The 23,519-nt window shown below is 52.6% G+C and overlaps 6 non-coding genes across 6 annotated transcripts; 3 read left to right on the forward strand and 3 right to left on the reverse strand.

Annotated features, from left to right (window-relative positions):
• Positions 1 to 7,391: 7,391 nt before the first annotated feature.
• Positions 7,392 to 7,464, reverse strand: trnav-cac (transfer RNA valine (anticodon CAC)). Its single transcript has one exon. It is a non-coding gene; the product is annotated as a tRNA-Val (tRNA).
• Positions 7,465 to 8,158: 694 nt separating this feature from the next.
• trnah-gug (transfer RNA histidin (anticodon GUG)) lies at positions 8,159 to 8,230 on the forward strand. Its single transcript has one exon. It is a non-coding gene; the product is annotated as a tRNA-His (tRNA).
• Positions 8,231 to 8,986: 756 nt separating this feature from the next.
• trnaf-gaa (transfer RNA phenylalanine (anticodon GAA)) lies at positions 8,987 to 9,059 on the reverse strand. The gene has a single exon. It is a non-coding gene; the product is annotated as a tRNA-Phe (tRNA).
• Positions 9,060 to 13,763: 4,704 nt separating this feature from the next.
• trnaf-gaa (transfer RNA phenylalanine (anticodon GAA)) lies at positions 13,764 to 13,836 on the forward strand. The gene has a single exon. It is a non-coding gene; the product is annotated as a tRNA-Phe (tRNA).
• Positions 13,837 to 14,592: 756 nt separating this feature from the next.
• trnah-gug (transfer RNA histidin (anticodon GUG)) lies at positions 14,593 to 14,664 on the reverse strand. The gene has a single exon. It is a non-coding gene; the product is annotated as a tRNA-His (tRNA).
• A 2,650-nt stretch (positions 14,665 to 17,314) lies between these two features.
• Positions 17,315 to 17,387, forward strand: trnav-aac (transfer RNA valine (anticodon AAC)). The gene has a single exon. It is a non-coding gene; the product is annotated as a tRNA-Val (tRNA).
• The last annotated feature ends 6,132 nt before the right edge of the window (positions 17,388 to 23,519 follow it).

Consider the following 23,519-nt stretch of genomic DNA (forward strand, 5'->3'; position numbering starts at 1 on the left):
CACGCCCAGTGTTCAGAGGATACCCAGTGTTCCCAGTGCACACCCTTGAAGTGGTGTTCCAGCCATACTCAATGTGACTTGTGGGAGCAGGAGTGGTGGTGCTGGATGTTGTTTAGTCTGGGAATGAATGAAAGACGTTAGTTCAGCACCAACTCCAGAAACCAGTGGGAGAGCTGACTTTGGTTTTGCAGGGAGAGCTTTTAAAAAATCATTTGACAGCCCAGACTGATTAATTGATCATTGACATTTTGACTGATCTAATTGCTTGCTGGATTGTCAGAGGGTTGGCTGATCTGACAGATCGATTCACTGATTTATCCCAGGCAGTTCCTGGTCCAGTCAGTCCAGGGGTCTGTGTCCCCGGTCCAGTTCTGGACACTCCACTCAGAGCTCTTCCCAGGTCAGGGTGATCCCCTCCAGACCCCCCAGTGTGCAGCCCCCACCTGGATGATGCTCCAGTCCGCTCAGCACACAGCAGCTCTCAGTGGGGAGGAGAGCAGAGGGATGGAGCCAGTTCAGAGAGGGGGGGTGATTAGGAGGCCATCATGGGACAAGACCAGGGGGGGAATCAGGCCAGGACACTGGGGTAACACCCCTACTCTTATCCAGAGGCACCCCGGGATTGTTAATGAGCACAGAGAGTCAGGACCTCAGTTTGACGTCTCATCCGAAGGACAGCGCCTGTTTACAGTCCAGTGTCCTCCGTCACTATACTGGGGCATCAGGACCCACACAGACTGCAGGGTGAGAGAGCCCCCTGCTGGCCCCACTCACACCTCTCCCAGCAGCAACCTTAGTTTTTCCCAGGAGTCTCCCCTCCAGGTACTGACCAGGCTCCCACCTGCTGGGCTCCAGTGGGGAGGGGGCTGCCAGCTGGGAGCTGCAGGGTGAGATGGCTGCTGGGCAAACGATGGCTAAAGAGCTTCCTAGGACACCCTGGACTTCGTGGTCGACTTCCTGCTCTTCAGACGGAGGTGGCTTGAAATCTGTCCCGTTTCAAGGAGTATTGGACACGATGCCCCCCCTGCTATATCCCCGCCAACTGGTGGCACGCCGACGACGAGGGCTCTCGGCCTCAATCCATCAACCACAAACTCTCCGGGATGAAAGAGAAGGACAGACTCTGTTCGTTCGTTTCAGGGAGGGGGAGGGAAAAAAACAAAAGCTAAACAGATTTTTTTTTATTTTTTTTATTGATGTTTAACAAAAGAACAAAAATTACAATACAGATTAATGTCAAGGGTTTATTTAGTGACCCCCCCCCCCCCCCCCCCCCCATCTTACGATCATCACAGGACCTTAAAATAATACTTAATAATACAAGGTCATGCAGACGATCTGAGGACTCAGGTGGAGATAATGTGAAAGTTCTCCACAGTCCAGTCTGGGGTCCCTTAGCTTCAGTCCAGACTGGGGTCTGGGGTCCCTCAGCTTCAGTCCAGACTGGGGTCCCTCAGCTTCAGTCCAGTCCAGTTTGGGGCCCCGCAGCTTCAGTCCAGTCTGGGGCCCCTCAGCTTCAGTCCAGTACAGAATGGGTCCCCTCAGCTTCAGTCCAGTCTGGGGCCCCTCAGCTTCAGTCCAGTCTGGGGCCCCTCAGCTCCAGTCCAGTCCAGTCTGGGGCTCCTCAGCTCCAGTCCAGTCTGGTGTCCCTCAGCTCAAGTGCAGTCCAGACTGGGGTCCCTCAGCTTCAGTCCAGCACAGACTGGGGTCCCTCAGCTTCGGTCCAGTCCAGTCTGGGGCCCCTCAGCTCCGGTCCAGTCCAGTCTGGTGTCTCTCAGCTCCGGTCCACTCCAGCCTGGTGTCCCTAGGGTCCAGTCCAGTCGTCTGGTGTCCCTCAGCTCCGAACCAGTCCAGTCCAGTCCAGTCCAGTCCAGATCTTAGCAGGCACAGAACCAGGAAAGGAACCTGGAAAGAATATTGTTATTGCAGGTGTGAGGGACACAGACACAGACGTCACCATGACATCAAACAGCAAGAGGAGACTCCTTGAATCACAGACACGACCGGGCGGCGCCCCCCTGTCTGCTCACCTGCACCTCCTCTTCCTCTTCTTGTCCTTCCCGGCAGCCTGCTCCTCTCCCTCGCTCTTCCTCTCCTGAGCTACGGTCTCCGCCACCTCCATCGGCTCGTCCTGATCTTCTGTCTCCACCGACATGCAGCTCAGGGATTTCAAAAAGATGCACCAGCGCTTCTGAAGCAGAGAGAGGAGAGTCACGTTAAGAGTCGGACTGGACACTCCAGGACATGAACACTGCACTGAGAGAGAGAGAGGGGTTCATACAGACACACTGACTGGACACTCCAGTACATGAACACTGCACTGAGAGAGAGAGGGGTTCATACAGACACACAACTGGACACTCCAGTACATGAACACTGCCCTGCTCTCGGCCTCAATCCGTCAACCACAAAAGAGAAAGAGAGAGACAGGTGAGTCAAGTGTCCCAAGAGCACAGAGACTCTGCTGAGATCACACTCGCAATGAGTGAGCCTGGGTGTAGCCCACTAATACTGACCCACTGGACACCACAGGACAGAGAGGAGGAGGAGGAGAGAGACACACTGCCTGGACACCACAGGACAGAGAGGAGGAGGAGAGAGACACACTGAGGACAGAGAGGAGGAGGAGAGAGACACTGACAGACAGGGCTGAAAGAGAGAGAAACACTGAGACCAAGGGACAGACAAGACGGCGAAACTCCACCACAGACAGGACAGGAGGCAGGGTGGGACCAGCACTGACCTCCTTCCTCTCTCCTGCCGAAGGAGCTGTCTCCACCTCCTCTTCCTCCTGCAAGTCAAGAGACAGGCTGAGAGAGAGACGGGCTGGTGGGACATCGGCGAACAGAGGTGAAGGCAGAGAGCCGGGGAGACAGGCCCAGCTGGGACAACGCAGGACAGACAGAGAAACAGACAGAAAGGAAGGAGAGAGAGAGACAAAGATGAAGGCACAGAAAGACAGCAGGCAAAGAGAAAGATTGAGATTGAGGGACAAACAAACCGAGAGAGAGAGAGGAAGGAGAGAGAGAGACAGAGATCGAGGGACAGACAGACTGACAGACAGGGCTGAAAGAGAGAGACAGAGAGGCAGGGACAGACAGACAGCAGGACGAGAGAGAGACAGAGATCGAGGGACAATAATTTGGTTTTGAAATTTATTCTGAAAATGTACAATCATTCACTCCTGAAAAATATCGAGTTCAAATTATACATTATGTACAATATTATAATCAACAAATGGCTAATCATCAAAAATAAAAAAACTGTACTGGGGGACACAGCTGGCTGTGCTGTTCTGGACAGAACACACTGAGGTCCAGTTTCCACCTCCTGCAGGATCAAACAGCACCTCCACTGGCTCTCCAGTGAATAGAGGGACAGACAGAGAGGCTTCAGGCTGCAGGGTGACAGTGTCTCTGTGAGCTGAAAGACAATCAGGACAGAGGATGATAGAAGAACACACTCTGTCAAGAATATAGAGCCCTCTAGTGACCCTACTGTAGACCTGCTCACCACCCACAGTGACGATCACAGTGCTGATACTGCTTCCCTTAAGGTCCCTCACTGTGTAGTTGCCCTGATCAGCTGGAGTGAGGGAGCGGAGTGTCAGAGAGCTGTTCTGCGCTGCTAAGTAAGACTATACGAGACTGGACAGATCCTGCAGGATCAAACAGCACCTCCACTGGACCAGCAGTGTGAAGGGGGAGAGACAGAGAGGCACCAGGCTGCAGGCTGTGGACTTCTGAGTAAGCTGAAAAGGGACAGGTAGAAACATGTTGAATATTTAGTTTTACAACAATACCTTGAGTTTGGACTGCGATCAGCTTCATTTTGTATTTCAGCTGTGAAAATGCAATTTAAAAAATGCATGCCCCAGTCATGTTAGGTTCAAGTTACAGTTGCATCACAACTCAATACATTTGTAATTCACTTCAAATGTTGTTTTTGTTTGACCCAGTCTGTCCTCACCTAAAGGAGATACTTACTTTTAACACCTTTTATTTCTTCTGGGAGGTTAACTGGCTTCTGAGATAATTGTTCCTGGTGTTTGTGTTGTGTATGCCTTGCAATGGAGGGGTGAGAAATAATGGACTTATTACATTATAATGAATAATAATTGCTTACACTTATATAGTGCTTTTCTGGACACTCCACTCAAAGCGCTTTGCAGGACATGGGGACTCCCCTCCACCACCACCAATGTACAGCCCCCACCTGGATGATGCGACGGCAGCCATAGTGCACCAGAACGCTCCCCACACACCAGCTCTCAGTGGGGAGGAGAGCAGAGTAATGAAGCCAATTCATAAATGGGGGTTATTAGGAGGCCATGATTGGTAAGGGTCAATGGGAAATTTGGCCAGGACACTGGGGTAAAACCCCTACTCTTTTTGAGAAACACCCTGGGATTTTTAATGACCACAGAGAGTCAGGACCTCGGTTTTACGTCTCATCCGAAGGACGGCGCCAGTTTACAGTCCAGTGTCCCCATCACTAGACTGGGGCATTAGGACCCACACAGACCGCAAGGTGAGCACCCCCTGCTGGCCCCATTAACACCTCTTCCAGCAGCCACCTTAGTTATTATTGTCGAGAAAGAAAGAATATTAGGAACATGAAAAGGCTGAATGTCTTAAATGCATTTTTTATACTGAAACAGAGAGGCACACACACGTCATTACAAACGCACACCCGCACAGAGACGTCCTCAAGCGCCTTGTTCACAATTATGGGCTCCAACAGGAACAAAAAACGCCAGCCTGACAACTCGAGCATTCAAACCAAGAACCCAAACGTTGGCAGCCTGTGCAGAAAAGCATAAAGAACCACAAGCCTTGTCTTTTGGGAGGAAAAGCACACAGTCCCTCTCTCACACTCCTGATTTCCTTAAATAGCTCATTCTTCATCTCTGGCTCCTACATACAGTATAGCCGCACTCAGTCTGCTTTGAATAAGCCATAAATCCAAGATTTGTTTAATCTGTTCCTCTTGTCTAGGCCTAGAGCTGCTTTTCATAAAAGAGCTGTTTGCATAAATAGCTAGGGTTACAGCTGAAGACACCAGCTTCATCCCCCAGTGTGTTATACGTCGGGAGCAAGAGAAGAGGGCCAGGCCGTGCCTTTTCATAGATTTTTCTTCTGAAAAGTCGGGTTCTCAGAGGCAGATTTAGCCCCTCATGCAGTGTAGAGAGATAGACACGCCCGCGCGCACAGTTAGAGCTGCACCCTCACACAGAGTCAGACCCGCACAGACACGTCCTCTTGTTTTAACAAATACACAAACCTGACGGTGCTCACAGCGATCCAGACACACACACACACACACACACACACACACACACACACACACACACACACACACACACGCGACATCAGCAGTCACTCTCGCACACTGGACCCCAGCTCAGTCCTCACCTCCAGCTCCTGCGAACCGCTTCGAACAAACTGCATTAAGAAAATTAGGTTGCGTTCCGGTAGCAGGCCATCCTGGGCACCAGTGTGAGTTACACACTCATTTGTAAAAGCCCTTCCGCATCGTCGGGCATGCTTCACAGTGCTGGACCTGGGGTGTGGGTGCTGTCTGTGTGGAGTTTGCATGTTCTCTCCCTGGTCTGTGGGGGTTTCCTCCAGGTGCTCCAGTTTCCACCCACAGTCCAGGGACAGGCTGCCACTTTCACTGGGCAGAGCACCGTCGCCGTGGCAGCATGGTGGGTCGGATCTGATTTCAGTCTTTATTTCCTTTTTTAGAGATCCTGTAACCAGGACCTGTTCACTGCCACGACGGACAGGGAAGCACGTCATCACTGGACATCCTCTTACCTCCTGTGGCAAAGGGCAGCTGATGAAGCTTTGTGCTCACCGGATCATGGCAATCGCCACTCCACCCTGATCCTGGCTCAGCACAGGGCACCTGGGTTCACTCCCTTCAGACTAAAGAGACTCAGTTCCTCCGGCCTGTCAGTGTGAGACACTCCCTTCAGACTAAAGAGACTCAGTTCCTCCGGCCTGTCAGTGTGAGACACTCCCTTCAGACTAAAGAGACTCAGTTTCTTCAATCTGTCAGTGTGGGACGCCTACACCAGCTTCGAACGCCTGTACACAATACCGCGGACCGCCTGCCAGACCAAATTCTGGGCTTACAGCAAACCACCCATTACATACACCGGTGTCTTCCCCGGGCCAGAGGAATTCAGGAACTCACGTTTACTCCGTCATCTCAGGCGATTCTCGCAGGGAGCAGTGATTTCCCAATCGATCAGAGAGAGTCGGGACTTTTTTTTAAAAAAAGAGGAGTCCTTACCTCTTAGTAATGTGAGCGCTGACCGTCTCTCCTGCCGATGGGAAGTTCTGCGCCTTCTGGAGCATCCGCCGACGACGCCAAATTTGTTGTAACAGAAGGAATAAGGTTCTGGATCCTGAGATGAAGTAAAACAGATGAGTGTAATGCATGCAAGGAACAATAAAGCCGAAGTCTTGTTTCAAGCAAGAAACAACAAAACCGAAGTATTGTTCGATGTGCCGGTACAAACTTGTAGGTTATATAGTCCTTCCTTGCTGCTTCAGACGTCATTCGGTGTTATGGTAAGGGGGGGGGGGGTCATGGTATTTGGCCAGTTAAGAGACCCTGGCCAAATGGTCAGTTTAAGATTATGCCCCCTCGCATCTGGAATCCTTATCAGTTAACCCCCTTTCCTGCCATAAACCCCTGTTGCTTAGAAGTCTAATTTTCAGGCAGAACTGACTTAAGTTAACCCTTCTTACATCTTGTCTCTTACTTCAGCCCTCTTCCATTTGCTAGTTCAAAGTTGTACAACCCATTTGTATCTGGTAAGCGGCGCAGTCGTCGTGCACAAAGAACGCTTTGAAAAGCGTCAAAGGCAAGTCATTCCGAGTTGGTCGTTTGTGTTTTCCGTTCAGACGCGAAATGCTGAAATGATCTCTCGGCTCCTCGGTTGTCATTTCTGCTCCGTAAAGGGATCACAGCACGCGTCGGCTTCCAGCATGCTGGGTCGGGACACGATGCCGGGGGTTGGAGAGAGCGATGTCTTCCTCGTTAGTATAGTGGCAAGTATCCCCGCCTGTCACGCGGGAGACCAGGGTTCGATTCCCCGACGGGGAGTAGCTTTTCTTTCACCTTTCTTAGAGAAATGACTGCCTTTCACTTCTCTGTTTTCTTTCACAGCGTCGTGCACCTTTTCATTGCTCTCGCTTTCAGAGCCTCCGCACGGCACACGACTCGACATCAGGAAGCACATTGAAGTGAAAGCAGGAAGCGCTGCGACATGTACTGTGCAGATCCCGCCACACTAAGAGGTGGGTCCAGTGGGTCTGTTCGATCACAGCGCTAGGCGAATCCCCAATCCCCTTTTGTGCCTGGCGACAAAAGATGTCTGTTTCCGCCCGGTTTCGAACCGGGGACCTTTCGCGTGTGAGGCGAACGTGATAACCACTACACTACGGAAACAGTGGTAAGATGTGCCCAGCGGCCCAACGCTGAGCTTCGCCAATGCGATTCAGCTGCTTCCAGTGCCTTTATTGGAGTGCGCTGATGGACCGTGCTCTCTCTCCAGAGACCAGCACGCCTGTCATGGACGGAGCAGGAAAGGCGGCGCCACATTCTACAGCCCTCTCCACGCAATCGACGAAATCGGGCTACTGAAGTGGAGAAAATCGCCTCTCCAGAAAGTGCAAATATCATCTTGGAGACTATAAATCCTATTGCCGAAGGTCAGCCCTGTCTACCAGAGTAACCCTCCCACAGCGATGATCAGCTCGTCTCACACGCGAGAAGTTTCGGTTGGAAACAAGCGCCCCCTCTTCTCGCACTTTTTGCACGTTCGAGTAGTTTTAATGCGGCTCTTTCGTACACGTTGCTGATCTTTTGGAAAGCAGGAGGCAAAACCGAGTCGAACCGCCTGGGTGAAAACCAGGAACCCTAACCGCTAGACTATATGGCAGCGAACAACCATGCTGTTCCCGGCATCATGCAAGCAAACTACATAACTATGAGAAAACACGCAAGAGAGTTGTCACTCAGAGTGTCGAAGGGTCGATGTATACTGGGGCTCAGTTGAAATGCAACGTCAGGACTTTTCCGAATTATGTCACACGAAGAGAGCACAGCCCTTTCCACCCTGCCACGTGTGTCTCGGTAACTCGCTGTGATCGTATAGTGGTCAGTACTTTGCGTTGTGGCCGCAACAACCCCGGTTCGAATCCGGGTCACGGCAGAATAGGGGCGTCTGCTTTTACTACTCGCACGAATGAAGGCAAAAAAAAGCCAATCGATGTGAACGAACGGCGCTTTACAGAGGAGTACTGCCTGACTGGATCGTTGATGAACGACAGAGGCCACTCCGACCTCTTCTCGGTTTTCTTTAATGACTTACTAAGGATCTTCTTCACATTCACCCATGCAGGGGAAGCCAGTTACACCAAAGCAAACGCAGGAAAGTGCATTTCAAGCAGAGACCAGGAGGGACTTGTTTACACCGAGAGTGGGCGGAGAATGGAACAATGCACCCAGCCCTGTTGCTGGAGCCGATTCTTGATGAGCTCTTGGGCTCACTAAGAGGCCCCCGCTGGATGCTAATCTTTCTGTTGTTCTTGCAGGTCCTGCGCTGCTTTTGAGCCGACAGAGCTCGTCCTGGTCTGTCGGCACAGCCCAATTGCAAATGATCGGCTCCGCGTACAGAAGGAACGTGCGTTTGGTACAAGAGTGCACGAAGGCACCGGAAATACATTGGGAACAAATGACCGGTCGCTCAAGACCTCTGTGAAGTACAGGAGCGTGCAAAACGAGGCTGTTTCCGCCCGGTCTCGAACCGGGGACCTTTCGCGTGTTAGGCAAACGTGACAGCCGCTACACTACGGAAACCTGCAGGGACCGCTGCTGGTGTCTCGCTTGCGTTTCGGGCTGAGAAAGGGACGCTTCACTTTAGGCAGGTGGCGCTGGAGAGAGGAACAAAGGGCGCAATGAAACAAAATGCCGAAACCCGGGATCGAACCAGGGACCTTTAGATCTTCAGTCTAACGCTCTCCCCACTGAGCTATTTCGGCGGTGCGCAAAGCCCACAGCCACCTGCTCCAGCCTTCCTGTGTTGTGGCATGAGCGCACCAAGAGTAGCGGGAGAGTGTTGCAGGAACGACACTCAGAAGGAAAGCCACCCAGCTGCGCCCAATGAGCTCTGTCCAGCGCATCTTCCTCGCATGGACTCCTGCCTGCTACGGGCAGGAAACAATTAGCAAGAACAGAACGACACCCCATGGGTGTCTCATGACCGCACCTTAGGTTGTGACACGTGCAGGTGTGAGGGGTTGCCGGGCTACTTTGGAGCAGAGCTTGGGCGGAGGGGGGGCGGGAAAGCAGACAAAGAGGTGACACCTCAAGTTCTGCACGATCACAGCTCTCCGCCGCCCCAGGCTTCCGCTCGATAAGCTACTGGACACACCCGCCCCTCCTCACACAGACCGTGGAAAAGCCCCCGAGTGGGAGGGCTCTCTCTTCCACCCAGGAGCTCTTGGACACGACGCACAGACAGGGCGCGGGGAGCCGCCGCCTGCAAACACGGCTCCAGGCAGGACTCCACTCCGCAGGAGCCGCAGAGCAGAGGAGATGAGAGCAGCTTAGCTCCTGTGCAGAGACCTGAGCTGTTGTTGCTGTGGATGCTGTCTTTTCTGCACTCGGGGTAGGAGTGAATGTTGAGTTGCCCTTAGAAATGAAGCAGAGCACTTCAACGGCACGGGTGTGTGTGTCTGTGTGCGCCCTGGTGATTCTGGGAGACAGATCGAACCTGGGCTAAAAGAGAGGGGGCTTAGCCCTCTTCCATTTGCTAGTTCAAGGTTGTACAACCCATTTGTATCTGCTAGGCAGCGCAGTCGTCGTGCACAAAGAACGCTTTGAAAAGCGTCAAAGGCAAGTCATTCCGAGTTGGTCGTTTGTGTTTTCCGTTCAGACGCGAAATGCTGAAATGATCTCTCGGCTCCTCGGTTGTCATTTCTGCTCCGTAAAGGGATCACAGCACGCGTCGGCTTCCAGCATGCTGGGTCGGGACACGATGCCGGGGGTTGGAGAGCGCGATGTCTTCCTCGTTAGTATAGTGGCAAGTATCCCCGCCTGTCACGCGGGAGACTGGGGTTCGATTCCCCGACGGGGAGTAGCTTTTCTTTCACCTCCTTAGAGAAATGACTGCCTTTCACTTCTCTGTTTTCTTTCACAGCGTCGTGCACCTTTTCATTGCTCTCGCTTTCAGAGCCTCCGCACGGTACACGACTCGACATCAGGAAGCACATTGAAGTGAAAGCAGGAAGCGCTGCGACATGCACTGTGCAGATCCCGCCACACTAAGAGGTGAGTGGGTCTGTTCGATGCACAAAGAACGCTTTGAGAAGCGTCAAAGGCAAGTCATTCCGAGTTGGTCGTTTGTGTTTTCCGTTCAGACGCGAAATGCTGAAATGATCTCTCGGCTCCTCGGTTGTCATTTCTGCTCCGTAAAGGAATCACAGCACGCGTCGGCTTCCAGCACGGTGGGTCGGGACACGATGCCGGGGGTCGGAGAGAGCGATGTCTTCCTCGTTAGTATAGGACCTGTCACCTGTCCCCACCTGTCACGCGGGAGACTGGGGTACATCAGGACGCGCCTTGAAGTGAAAGCAGGATGCGCTGTGACATGCACTGTGCAGATCCCGCAACACTAAGAGGTGGGTCCAGTGGGTCTGTTCAATCACAGCGCTAGGCGAATCCCCAATCCCCTTTTGTGCCTGGCGACAAAAGATATCTGTTTCCGCCCGGTTTCGAACCGGGGACCTTTCGCGTGTGAGGCTAACGTGATAACCACTACACTACGGAAACGGTGGTAAGACGTGCCCAGCGGCCCAGCGCTGAGCTTCGCCAATGCGATTCAGCTGCTTCCAGTGCCTTTATTGGAGTGCGCTGATGGACCGTGCTCTCTCTCCAGAGACCAGCACGCCTGTCATGGACGGAGCAGGAAAGGCGGCGCCACATTCTACAGCCCTCTCCACGCAATCGACGAAATCGGGCTACTGAAGTGGAGAAAATCGGCTCTCCAGAAAGTGCAAATATCATATAAACGGTGGTAAGACGTGCCCAGCGGCCCAGCGCTGAGCTTCGCCAATGCGATTCATCTGCTTCCAGTGCCTTTATTGGAGTGCGCTGATGGACCGTGCTCTCTCTCCAGAGACCAGCACGCCTGTCATGGACGGAGCAGGAAAGGCGGCGCCACATTCTACAGCCCTCTCCACGCAATCGACGAAATCGGGCTACTGAAGTGGAGAAAATCGCCTCTCCAGAAAGTGCAAATATCATATAAACGGTGGTAAGACGTGCCCAGCGGCCCAGCGCTGAGCTTCGCCAATGCGATTCAGCTGCTTCCAGTGCCTTTATTGGAGTGCGCTGATGGACCGTGCTCTCTCTCCAGAGACCAGCATGCCTGTCATGGACGGAGCAGGAAAGGCGGCGCCACATTCTACAGCCCTCTCCACGCAATCGACGAAATCGGGCTACTGAAGTGGAGAAAATCGCCTCTCCAGAAAGTGCAAATATCATCTTGGAGACTATAAATCCTATTGCCGAAGGTCAGCCCTGTCTACCAGAGTAACCCTCCCACAGCGATGATCAGCTCGTCTCACACGGGAGAAGTTTCGGTTGGAAACAAGCGCCCCCTCTTCTCGCACGTTTTGCACGTTCGAGTAGTTTTAATGCGGCTCTTTCATACACGGTGCTGATCTTTTGGAAAGCAGGAGGCAAAACCGAGTCGAACCGCCTGGGTGAAAACCAGGAACCCTAACCGCTAGACTATATGGCAGCGAACAACCATGCTGTTCCCGGCATCATGCAAGCAAACTACATAACTATGAGAAAACACGCAAGAGAGTTGTCACTCAGAGTGTCGAAGGGTCGATGTATACTGGGGCTCAGTTGAAATGCAACGTCAGGACTTTTCCGAATTATGTCACACGAAGAGAGCACAGCCCTTTCCGCCCTGCCGCGTGTGTCTCGGTAACACCGGGGTAAAGTTAGCTTGAAGTTCGAAAACGATTTTGGCACGCCTGTAGCGTTTACACGAAACCTCTTAGAATCGCGAGAATACTTGCTTTGTGCATAAAATACATTGTGAATGCTTTCTCAGCCTTTACTTTTTCGTTTATATTACATTTTTTGGACCAAGCACGAATATTCTTTTGTCCATATCTTCGCAACGGAAGCACAGAACGCCTTCAAACCAAATGCATTTTAAAGACCACGACGTGGATATTTCCACAGCCTCTACATCAAAGTATCAGTGAGCTAATTATCTTTTTTTAAACCTCCGGTTTTTCATCGATGAGTAATTACGCACTAACTGGAACCCGGGGGACCGCTGTATACACAAGTTCACAACGCGAGAAATACTGTTCAATACGGCTTCATGCGAAAAACCCGTATATGACCATAGGAAGCATAACTGTGCAGTCTCCAATTACCCAGACTGTAAGCACGGGAATAAAGCTTTGTCTGAATTCTGAAACCCTTCCTTTACGTCCTGTTTTCATTCAGGTAAGAGTCAACTATATGCAAAATACTACTGACAGCAAGAAGATTAAAATATTCTTTACTCAGCAGCTTATTAAACACAGCTCCCATGATGTTCAAACCGATTTTTTACACAGAACACTGACACAGCTTTGCGTTCTGAATCTCTTTTTCTCGTGTGTTTATTTAATGTGGCACAATGTACTGGGATAGGGGTATTCTGTTCACAAACCAATAGCATTTAAACCACAGCACCCACAATGCTGCAAGTAAGTGTTTTGCACACTAAGCAGAGAGCGATGTCTTCCTCGTTAGTATAGTGGCAAGTATCCCCACCTGTCACGCGGGAGACCAGGGTTCATCAGGACGCGCATTGAAGTGAAAGCAGGATGCGCTGCGACATCCACTGTGCAGACCCGCCACACTAAGAGGTGAGTGGGTCTGTTCGATCACAGCGCTAGGCGAATCCCTAAACAGTGTGCGTGGCAACAAACGAAACGGGCCTGTTTCCGCCCGGTTTCGATCCGGGGAAATCGGGCCCAGTAGTGGCGGGATCTGTACAGTGCATGTCGCAGCGCTTCAATGTGCTTCCTGATGTCCTACCCCGAGTGCAGAAAAGACAGCATCCACAGCAACAACAGCTCAGGTCTCTGCACAGGAGCTAAGCTGCCCTAATCTCCTCTGCTCTGCGGCTCCTGCGGAGTGGAGTCCTGCCTGGAGCCGTGTTTGCAGGCTGCGGCTCCCCGCGCCCTGTCTGTGCGTCGTGTCCAAGAGCTCCTGGGAGGAAGAGAGAGCCCTCCCACTCGGGGGCTTTTCCACGGTCTGTGTGAGGAGGGGCGGGTGTGTCCAGTAGCTTATCGAGCGGAAGCCTGGGGCGGCGGAGAGCTGTGATCGTGCAGACCTTGAGGTGTCACCTCTTTGTCTGCTTTCCCGCCCCCCCTCCGCCCAAGCTCTGCTCCAAAGTAGCCCGGCAACCCCTCACACCTGCACGTGTCACAACCTAAGGTGCGGTCATGAGACACCCATGGGGTGTCGTTCTGTTCTTGCTAATTGTTTCCTGCCCGTCGCAGGCAGGAGTCCATGCGAGGAAGATGCGCTGGACAGAGCTCAGAGGGCGCAGCTGGGTGGCTTTCCTTCTGAGTGACGTTCCTGCAACACTCTCCCGCTACTCTTGGTGCGCTCATGCCACAACACAGGAAGGCTGGAGCAGGTGGCTGTGGGCTTTGCGCACCGCCGAAATAGCTCAGTTGGGAGAGCGTTAGACTGAAGATCTAAAGGTTCCTGGTTCGATCCCGGGTTTTGGCATTTTGTTTCATCGCGCCCTTTGTTCCTCTCTCCAGCGCCCCCTGCCTAAAGTGACGCGTCCCTTTCTCAGCCCGAAACGCAAGCGAGACACCAGCAACGGCCCCTGCAGGTTTCCGTAGTGTAGCGGCTGTCACGTTCGCCTAACACGCGAAAGGTCCCCCGTTCGAGACCGGGCGGAAACAGCCTTGTTTTGCACGCTCCTGTACTTCACAGAGGTCTTGAGCGACCGGTCATTTGTTCCCAATGTATTTCCGGTGCCTTCGTGCACTCTTGTACCAAACGCACGTTCCTTCTGTACGCGGAGCCGATCATTTGCAATTGGGCTGTGCCGACAGACCAGGACGAGCTCTTTCGGCTCAAAAGCAGCGCAGGACCTGCAAGAACAACAGAAAGATTAGCATCCAGCGGGGGCCTCTTAGTGAGCCCAAGAGCTCATCAAGAATCGGCTCCAGCAACAGGGCTGGGCGCATTGTTCCATTCTCCGCCCACTCTCGGTGTAAACAAGTCCCTCCTGGTCTCTGCTTGAAATGCACTTTCCTGCGTTTCCTTTGGTGTAACTTGCTTCCCCTGCATGGGCGAATGTGAAGAAGATCCTTAGTAAGTCATTGAAGAAAACCGAGAAGAGGTCGGAGTGGCCTCTGTCGTTCATCAACGATCCAGTCAGGCAGTACTCCTCTGTAAAGCGCCGTTCGTTCACATCGATTGGCTTTTTTTTGCCTTCATTCGTGCGAGTAGTAAAAGCAGACACCCCTATTCTGCCGTGACCCGGATTCGAACCGGGGTTGTTGCGGCCACAACGCAAAGTACTGACCACTATACGATCACAGCGAGTTACCGAGACACACGCAGCAGGGCGGAAAGGGCTGTGCTCTCTTCGTCTGACATAATTCGGAAAAGTCCTGACGTTGCATTTCAACTGAGCCCCAGTATACATCGACCCTTCGACACTCTGAGTGACAACTCTCTTGCGTGTTTTCTCATATTTATGTAGTTTGCTTGCATGATGCCGGGAACAGCATGGTTGTTCGCTGCCATATAGTCTAGCGGTTAGGGTTCCTGGTTTTCACCCAGGCGGTTCGACTCGGTTTTGCCTCCTGCTTTCCAAAAGATCAGCACCGTGTACGAAAGAGCCGCATTAAAACTACTCGAACGTGCGAGAAGAGGGGGCGCTTGTTTCCAACCGAAACTTCTCGCGTGTGAGACGAGCTGATCATCGCTGTGGGAGGGTTACTCTGGTAGACAGGGCTGACCTTCGGCAATAGGATTTATAGTCTCCAAGATGATATTTGCACTTTCTGGAGAGGCGATTTTCTCCACTTCAGTAGCCCGATTTCGTCGATTGCGTGGAAAGGGCTGTAGAATGTGGCGCTGCCTATCCTGCTCCGTACATGACAGGCGTGCTGGTCTCTGGAGAGAGAGCACGGTCCATCAGCGCACTCCAATAAAGGCATTGGAAGCAGCTGAATCGCATTGGCGAAGCTCAGCACTGGGCCGCTGGGCTTGTCTTTCCACCGTTTCCGTAGTGTGGTGGTTATCACGTTCGCCTCACACGCGAAAGGTCCCCGGTTCGAAACCGGGTGGAAACAGATATCTTTTGTCGCCAGGCACAAAAGGGGATTGGGGGTTCGCCTAGCGTTGTGATCGAACAGACCCACTCACCTCTTAGTGTGGCGGGATCTGCACAGTGCATGTCACAGCGCATCCTGCTTTCACTTCAAGGCGCGTCCTGATGTACCCCAGTCTCCCGCGTGACAGGTGGGGACAGGTGACAGGTCCTATACTAACGAGGAAGACATCGCTCTCTCCGACCCCCGGCATCGTGTCCCGACCCACCGTGCTGGAAGCCGACGCGTGCTGTGATTCCTTTACGGAGCAGAAATGACAACCGAGGAGCCGAGAGATCATTTCAGCATTTCGCGTCTGAACGGAAAACACAAACGACCAACTCGGAATGACTTGCCTTCGACGCTTCTCAAAGCGTTCTTTGTGCATCGAACAGACCCACTCACCTCTTAGTGTGGCGGGATCTGCACAGTGCATGTCGCAGCGCTTCCTGCTTTCACTTCAATGTGCTTCCTGATGTCGAGTCGTGTGCCGTGCGGAGGCTCTGAAAGCGAGAGCAATGAAAAGGTGCACGACGCTGTGAAAGAAAACAGAGAAGTGAAAGGCAGTCATTTCTCTAAGGAGGTGAAAGAAAAGCTACTCCCCGTCGGGGAATCGAACCCCAGTCTCCCGCGTGACAGGCGGGGATACTTGCCACTATACTAACGAGGAAGATATCGCTATCTCCAACCCCCGGCATCGTGTCCCGACCCAGCATGCTGGAAGCCGACGCGTGCTGTGATCCCTTTACGGAGCAGAAATGACAACCGAGGAGCCGAGAGATCATTTCAGCATTTCGCGTCTGAACGGAAAACACAAACGACCAACTCGGAATGACTTGCCTTTGACGCTTTTCAAAGCGTTTTGTGCACGACGACTGCGCCGCCTAGCAGATACAAATGGGTTGTACAACTTTGAACTAGCAAATGGAAGAGGGCTAAGCCCCCTCTCTTTTAGCCCAGGTTCGATCTGTCTCCCAGAATCACCAGGGCGCGCACACACACACACCCGTGCTGTTGAAGTGCTCTGCTTCATTTCTAAGGGCAACTCAACATTCACTCCTACCCCGAGTGCAGAAAAGACAGCATCCACAGCAACAACAGCTCAGGTCTCTGCACAGGAGCTAAGCTGCCCTCATCTCCTCTGCTCTGCGGCTCCTGCGGAGTGGAGTCCCGCCTGGAGCCGTGTTTGCAGGCGGCGGCTCCCCGCGCCCTGTCTGTGCGTCGTGTCCAAGAGCTCCTGGGAGGAAGAGAGAGCCCTCCCACTCGGGGGCTTTTCCACGGTCTGTGTGAGGAGGGGCGGGTGTGTCCAGTAGCTTATCGAGCGGAAGCCTGGGGCGGCGGAGAGCTGTGATCGTGCAGACCTTGAGGTGTCACCTCTTTGTCTGCTTTCCCGCCCCCCCTCCGCCCAAGCTCTGCTCCAAAGTAGCCCGGCAACCCCTCACACCTGCACGTGTCACAACCTAAGGTGCGGTCATGAGACACCCATGGGGTGTCGTTCTGTTCTTGCTAATTGTTTCCTGCCCGTCGCAGGCAGGAGTCCATGCGAGGAAGATGCGCTGGACAGAGCTCAGAGGGCGCAGCTGGGTGGCTTTCCTTCTGAGTGACGTTCCTGCAACACTCTCCCGCTACTCTTGGTGCGCTCATGCCACAACACAGGAAGGCTGGAGCAGGTGGCTGTGGGCTTTGCGCACCGCCGAAATAGCCCAGTGGGGAGAGCGTTAGACTGAAAATCTAAAGGTCCCTGGTTCGATCCTGGGTTTTGGCATTTTGTTTCATCGCGCCCTTTGTTCCTCTCTCCAGCGCCCCCTGCCTAAAGTGACGCGTCTCTTTCTCAGCCCGAAACGCAAGCGAGACACCTGCAGCGGTCCCTGCAGGTTTCCGTAGTGTAGCGGCTATCACGTTCGCCTAACACGCGAAAGGTCCCCGGTTCGAGACCGGGTGGAAACAGCCTCATTTTGCACGCTCCTGTACTTCACAGAGGTCTTGAGCGACCGGTCATTTGTTCCCAATGTATTTCTGGTGCCTTCGTGCACTCTTGTACCAAACGCACGTTCCTTCTGTACGCAGAGCCGATCATTTGCAATTGGGCTGTGCCGACAGACCAGGATGAGCTCTGTTGGCTCAAAAGCAGCGCAGGACCTGCAAGAACAGAAAGATTAGCATCCAGCGGGGGCCTCTTAGTGAGCCCAAGAGCTCATCAAGAATTGGCTCCAGCAACAGGGCTGGGCGCATTGTTCCATTCTCCGCCCACTCTCTGTGTAAACAAGTCCCTCCTGGTCTCTGCTTGAAATGCACTTTCCTGCGTTTGCTTTGGTGTAACTGGCTTCCCCTGCATGGGCGAATGTGAAGAAGATCCTTAGTAAGTCATTGAAGAAAACCGAGAAGAGGTCGGAGTGGCCTTTGTCGTTCATCAACGATCCAGTCAGGCAGTACTCCTCCTATTCTGCCAGGACGCGGATTCGAACCGGGGTTGTTGCAGCCACAGCACAAAATACTGACCACTATACCATCACAGGGAGTTACCGAGACATACACAGCCAGTAGGAAAGGATGTACTCTCTTCGTGTGACACTAGTCGGAAAAGTCCTGATGTTGCATTTCAACTGAGCCCTAGTATACATCGACCCTTCGACACTCTGAGTGCCAACTCTCTTGTGTGTTTTCTTCATCAAGCAGGTAATGAAGGCAGCAATTACAATTTGCTTACATGACGCACGGCACAGGACGGCCGTATGCTCCCATATGGTCTAGCGGTTATGATTCCTGATTTTCACCCAGGTGGCCGGGGCTCAACTCCTGGTATGGGAACTGATCATCGCTGCATCTCGGAAACCTGCAGGAGGTGGGAGGGGTGACTCTGGTAGACAGTGTTGACCTTCGGCAATAGGATTTATACTGATATTTGCACTTTCTGGAGAGGCAATTTTCTCCACTTCAGTAGCCCGATTTCGTCGATTGCGTGGAGAGGGCTGTAGAATGTGGGGCCGCCTTTCCTGCTCCGTCCATGACAGGCGTGCTGTGCTCTGGTGTGAGAGCACGGTCAATCAGCGCACTCCAATAAAGGCAGTGGAAGCAGCTGAATAGCATTGGCGAAGCTCAGCGCTGGGCCACTGGGCACGAGTTCCCATCATTCCCTTTCTCGGCCCGAAACGCAAGCAAGACACCAGCAGCAGCCCCTGCATGTTTCCGTAGTGTAGCGGTTATCACGTTCGCTGTGTGACTCTGTTGGTGAAGATCTTCTGTGCCTAGACCTGTAGGAGGAGCTTCTCCCAGACAGCCCTGTCAGTCTCACAGTGCCCATCCTCTCCCTGAGACACTGACACAAGGAGGGTCCCGCCGGAGCTGAATGTACCTGCATGTGTCGTGTCGTCTACTTCCCCCGCCCCGCTGTGTTTGCTGTATTGTCTTTGAAGCTGGCCCCCGAGACGAGACGGGCTGTTCCTGTGCCCCAATTAACACTTCACAGGTGCCATTCCCCGGCATTGTGGCCATTGTCGGTGGTCACACGCGATAAGATAAGGTGGAGGAGAGCGGGGCATGCCCAGCGCCAGACATTCAAGGAGGGGGCTGTGCGAGGTGAGGTGAGGTGCGACACGCCGGAGCCCCGACGCTGCTAATGCGGAGCACTTGTTGAACTGGCATTGAAAGGACGTATGCGCACGGAGCGAGCCTTCCCTGCGGCGGATTGTGAAAACTTTCTCCCCGTGCTGTAGGAGTTGTGTGCGGTGCAGCGGTGCCGAGAGAACAACACAGAAGGCAGCAGGCTCTGGAGAGCGGGTAAGAGACGGAGCTTTGTGGGCAGGAGAGCAGGCCCGTTTTTTGGAAATTGCTGAAAAGGCTCCGTGATCGGTGTGTGGCAGGCGCACGACGTGAGCTTGCGTAGCGATCTGCCAGTCTGGTGTTATGCAAATGAGGCCGAATTGCATCCCGGGACATGCTGCGAATGCGCAATGGCGACTGCAGATGTGTAGGAAACGGCGCGCTCGTTTTCTCGTTTTGCCCACCCTTTTGAGTGTTAGTGTGGCGTGTGAGTGTGCGAAAGAGTGGGCCCAGCAGGAGGCGGTGGCGTGCGGGGCGAGGAGCTGGCCTAGGCTGCGCGCTTTGTGCTGTGGGTCCGGGCCGCTTGCAGGGGCTTGTACAACTCATACTTACCTGGCAGGGGAGATACCTTCATCAGCCTGTAGGTGGAGTAGTTGGATTGTTTTCTTGTTTTGTGGAAGCAGTGTTTGTTTTGCAGTTCACGAAATGGCAACTTTTGGATCCCGCAAGAATGCTGTGCGTTTTGAGCTTTTGGATGACCTCTTCATGGATCGTATGCAGTTCAGCAGAAAAGTGTTGCAGAAGGAACTTTGAACCTCGGCACTTGGATTTCATCTTCGCTCTCCCAGGTCAGAAAGCATTTGAGGTTGTTTTTGCTACCTATTCTCTGTTTGAATGATGTGTGGATGTGTTTGAGGCAAAAAGAGGGAAAGTTCCTGCCCTTGAGAAGATCAACTTGTAGCCTCTGACACAGAGAGAGAGGAAAACGGTGCATGTTGTTATGTTCTCGGAACTGGCAAAGATGGAGGACATTCACACCTGGCTTAACCAGTACTGCACCGTCCACCATGGAACTGAGGTTAGAGATGTCGACGGTATAAAAACAGGAGCAAGGAAATTCGAGGTTCGCTTGCTACCGGACAATGTAAATGGAGGCTTAAGGCACCTGCCCTCTACAATCCAGCTGGGCGCCTGCAATGGCTATGTTTTTTATGTGGGACAACCAAAGGTGTGTCGGCGCTGTGGTGCTGTGGGACACCTGGCATCATCCTGCACTGTGAAATGCTGCAAGACCTGTGGCAAACAGGGACATTTAGCCTCTGACTGCTCAATGCTGCCAAAGTGCAATTTATGTGGCTCGGAAGGACACGTTTTTAAGAACTGCCCTCACGCCTACACCAATCAACTCAAAATGAGAAAGGATGAGGCAGTGCTTGTTTCAGCCAAACCGGCCCAAAAAGCCAAAGCAAACAACAACAAGTCAAACAAAGAACCCTTTCTCAGCCTCCAGCCAAGATCAGTCCTGCTGTGGCTCCGGGGCCGGTGGAAGAGAAATCCACTACGCCCCCACAACTGCAGACTGCACCAGAAAAGCACGAGGGTTTGAAAACCCCCGAGAACAGCGAGGACCCCTCCCCCACTCCTGCTCCTCAGAACGAGGGCCAGTGTGGGGCCCCCCGGTGGAGTGGGTCCAACGAGGATACCCAGGATTCAGCGGAGCTGCTTTTCTCAGACTCTGCAAGTCCTACAGATGCCCTCCTCTCCTCCATCCAGTCCATCACGGAGGATCTGCAGCAGCTGGTGGGTGAGGGGGAAGAGGAGACTGGTGCATCGGCTGCACCCCATTACCCTCAGTGCTCCCAGGAGCTGGACTTGAGGAAAAGGAAAAATGACTCTGTTTTCTCCCCAAGTGAGGAGGAAGGAGAGCATGGCGATGGGGACAGCTGGAACCCCTCCACCCCTCCCTCTACCCGCTTCCTTGAAATGGACTCCGTGAACGCTTTTACTGCTGCCACCCTAATGAAGGCTCATTCAGAGGATGGCTGGCAGGAAATTGGTAAGAAGAAAAAGAAAAAGAAGAAGGTAACAGGTGAGACAGAAGAGAAATGTGTTTTGTAAAGACTGTTTCCACTTTCTTATGTAATATGGCTCTAAACATAATTTCTCTTAACACCAGAGGTATCAATGACAGAGTTAAATGCCAGTCTGTCTTTGATTACCTCCAGCAGAGAGAGGGAGATGTGTTGATGTTGCAGGAGTGTGCTTTAGCCTATCAAGAGAGGTATAAAAGCTTTGAAGATAGGTGGGATAAAAGGCCTTCTGATTGGTCAGGGGACAATAACAACAGAACCTCTGGCGTGGCCATTCTTTTCAAAGGATGGGCATTCAAATTGAAAAGTATTCAGAGGGTCATAGATGGCAGGTTGCTGGGTGTGGATGTCGAATGGGGGACCGTTAACCTGCGTCTAATCAATGTGTATTGTCCTACTGACGTGGGAGGAAGGGTGGAGCTACTCAAAGCACTCTCTCCCCTATTGTTATGTAGCACAGACGTGATAGTGGGAGGGGATTTTAATTGTATCTTAGAGCACACAGACAGGCAGTCTAGCTCTCCGATAAAATTGGATTCCAGCTCACTGGCCCTGCAAAACTTAGTTCAAGACTTTAAACTCTCAGACACATATAGATGTATATATCCCACAACAGCAGGATATGCATGGTCAGGGAGGAATCAGAATTGACTATTGCTTTGTCTCAGAGAGAGTGAAAGTTGTTGGGGTCACTCTTCAGCCTGTCTTCTTCTCAGATCATCAGGCTTTAGGGTGTAGAGTGGAACTCCAGGGCGGGACTGTCTTTGGCCCAGGCCTCTGGAAACTCAACACAAAGCTGCTAGAGAACGAGGGGGTAGTATCCCGCTACAAGGAGAAACTATCACAGTGGCTGTCCTTGCAGTGTCTGTACGGGTCAGTAGGAGAGTGGTGGGAGGAGGTGAAGGTGAGGACAAAGGCCTTTTTCATGGCTGAGTGAAGGAAGGCTGCTGCCAGACGGAGAAGAGTGCTAGCCAGGAAACAGAGGCAGCTGCAGCGTCTCTACACGAGACAGTGGCTTCGATGTGCTCGAGGATATCACCCTTTTAAAAAAGGATGTCCGGAGCATAGCGGAAGAAAGTAGTCGAGGAGTGCTGTTAAGAAGCTGAGTGCAGTTCTTGGAAGAAAATGAGAAGTGTACTCGCTTCTTTTTCAGGAAAGTGGTAGGCTCCAAGTCTGTCATGGAAAGTGTAGTTGATGAGGAGGGAAGAGTGAGTACAGAGCTGAGTGCTATCCTCTCCTGTATGGAGGCCTTCTTGTCACAGACGTCCAAGGGGACTAACCGTGGGGAGCAGGAGGGCTGAAAAAGACCCATATGCGTAGCGGCGAGACGGGAAAAAGGCCCGGGCTCATTAGTGCAAAGAGTTCAGGAATGCCGTATAGAAACCTGTGCCCTCAGGGAGCGGACGTGGGGCGCCCTGGTGCTAGGCGGGTCTCAGGACATTCGAACGTCAGTGCTGAGCGAGGACAGAGTGCAAGACCCTGAAATATTTAGCCAAGGGAAAGAGAGGGACAGGAAGGACAGCAGACCAGAAACTAGGGACAGGACAGAGAAGGACCGCCCTCTGGCTGCAGAGGGCATGACACTTCTACTCAAGACTGTACAGCTCTACAGAGGTAAAGGATGAAGAAATTCATTTTTTTACCTCAAAGCTAGAAAACGTTTTGAGTGAAGAAGATAGGGAAGTACTTGAGGGGGATTTGACAGTAGAAGAGCTGAGAGGCTATGGAGAGCTTACAGAAGGGGAAAACTCCGGGTGCTGACAGGCTCCCTAAAGGGGTGTCTGCTTTTACTACTTGCACGAATGAAGGCAAAAAAAAGCCAATCGATGTGAACGAACGGCGCTTTACAGAGGAGTACTGCCTGACTGGATCGTTGATGAATGACAGAGGCCACTCCGACCTCTTCTCGGTTTTCTTCAATGACTTACTAAGGATTTTCTTCACATTCGACCATGCAGGGGAAGCCAGTTACACCAAAGCAAACGCAGGAAAGTGCATTTCAAGCAGAGACCAGGAGGGACTTGTTTACACCGAGAGTGGGCGGAGAATGGAACAATGCGCCCAGCCCTGTTGCTGGAGCCGATTCTTGATGAGATCTTGGGCTCACTAAGAGGCCCCCGCTGGATGCTAATCTTTCTGTTGTTCTTGCAGGTCCTGCGCTGCTTTTGAGCCGACAGAGCTCGTCCTGGTCTGTCGGCACAGCCCAATTGCAAATGATCGGCTCCGCGTACAGAAGGAACGTGCGTTTGGTACAAGAGTGCATGAAGGCACCGGAAATACATTGTCAACAAATGACCGGTCGCTCAAGACCTCTGTGAAGTACAGGAGCGTGCAAAACGAGGCTGTTCCGCCCAGTCTCGAACCGGGGACTTTTCAGGTGTTAGGCTGACGTGACAGGCGCTACACTACGGAAACCTGCAGGGACTGCTGCTGCTGTCTCGCTTGCGTT

The sequence above is a fragment of the Lepisosteus platostomus genome, chromosome 5 (assembly GCF_059453375.1).
Source record: "Lepisosteus platostomus isolate fLepPlt1 chromosome 5, fLepPlt1.hap1, whole genome shotgun sequence".
Taxonomy (NCBI): domain Eukaryota; kingdom Metazoa; phylum Chordata; class Actinopteri; order Semionotiformes; family Lepisosteidae; genus Lepisosteus; species Lepisosteus platostomus.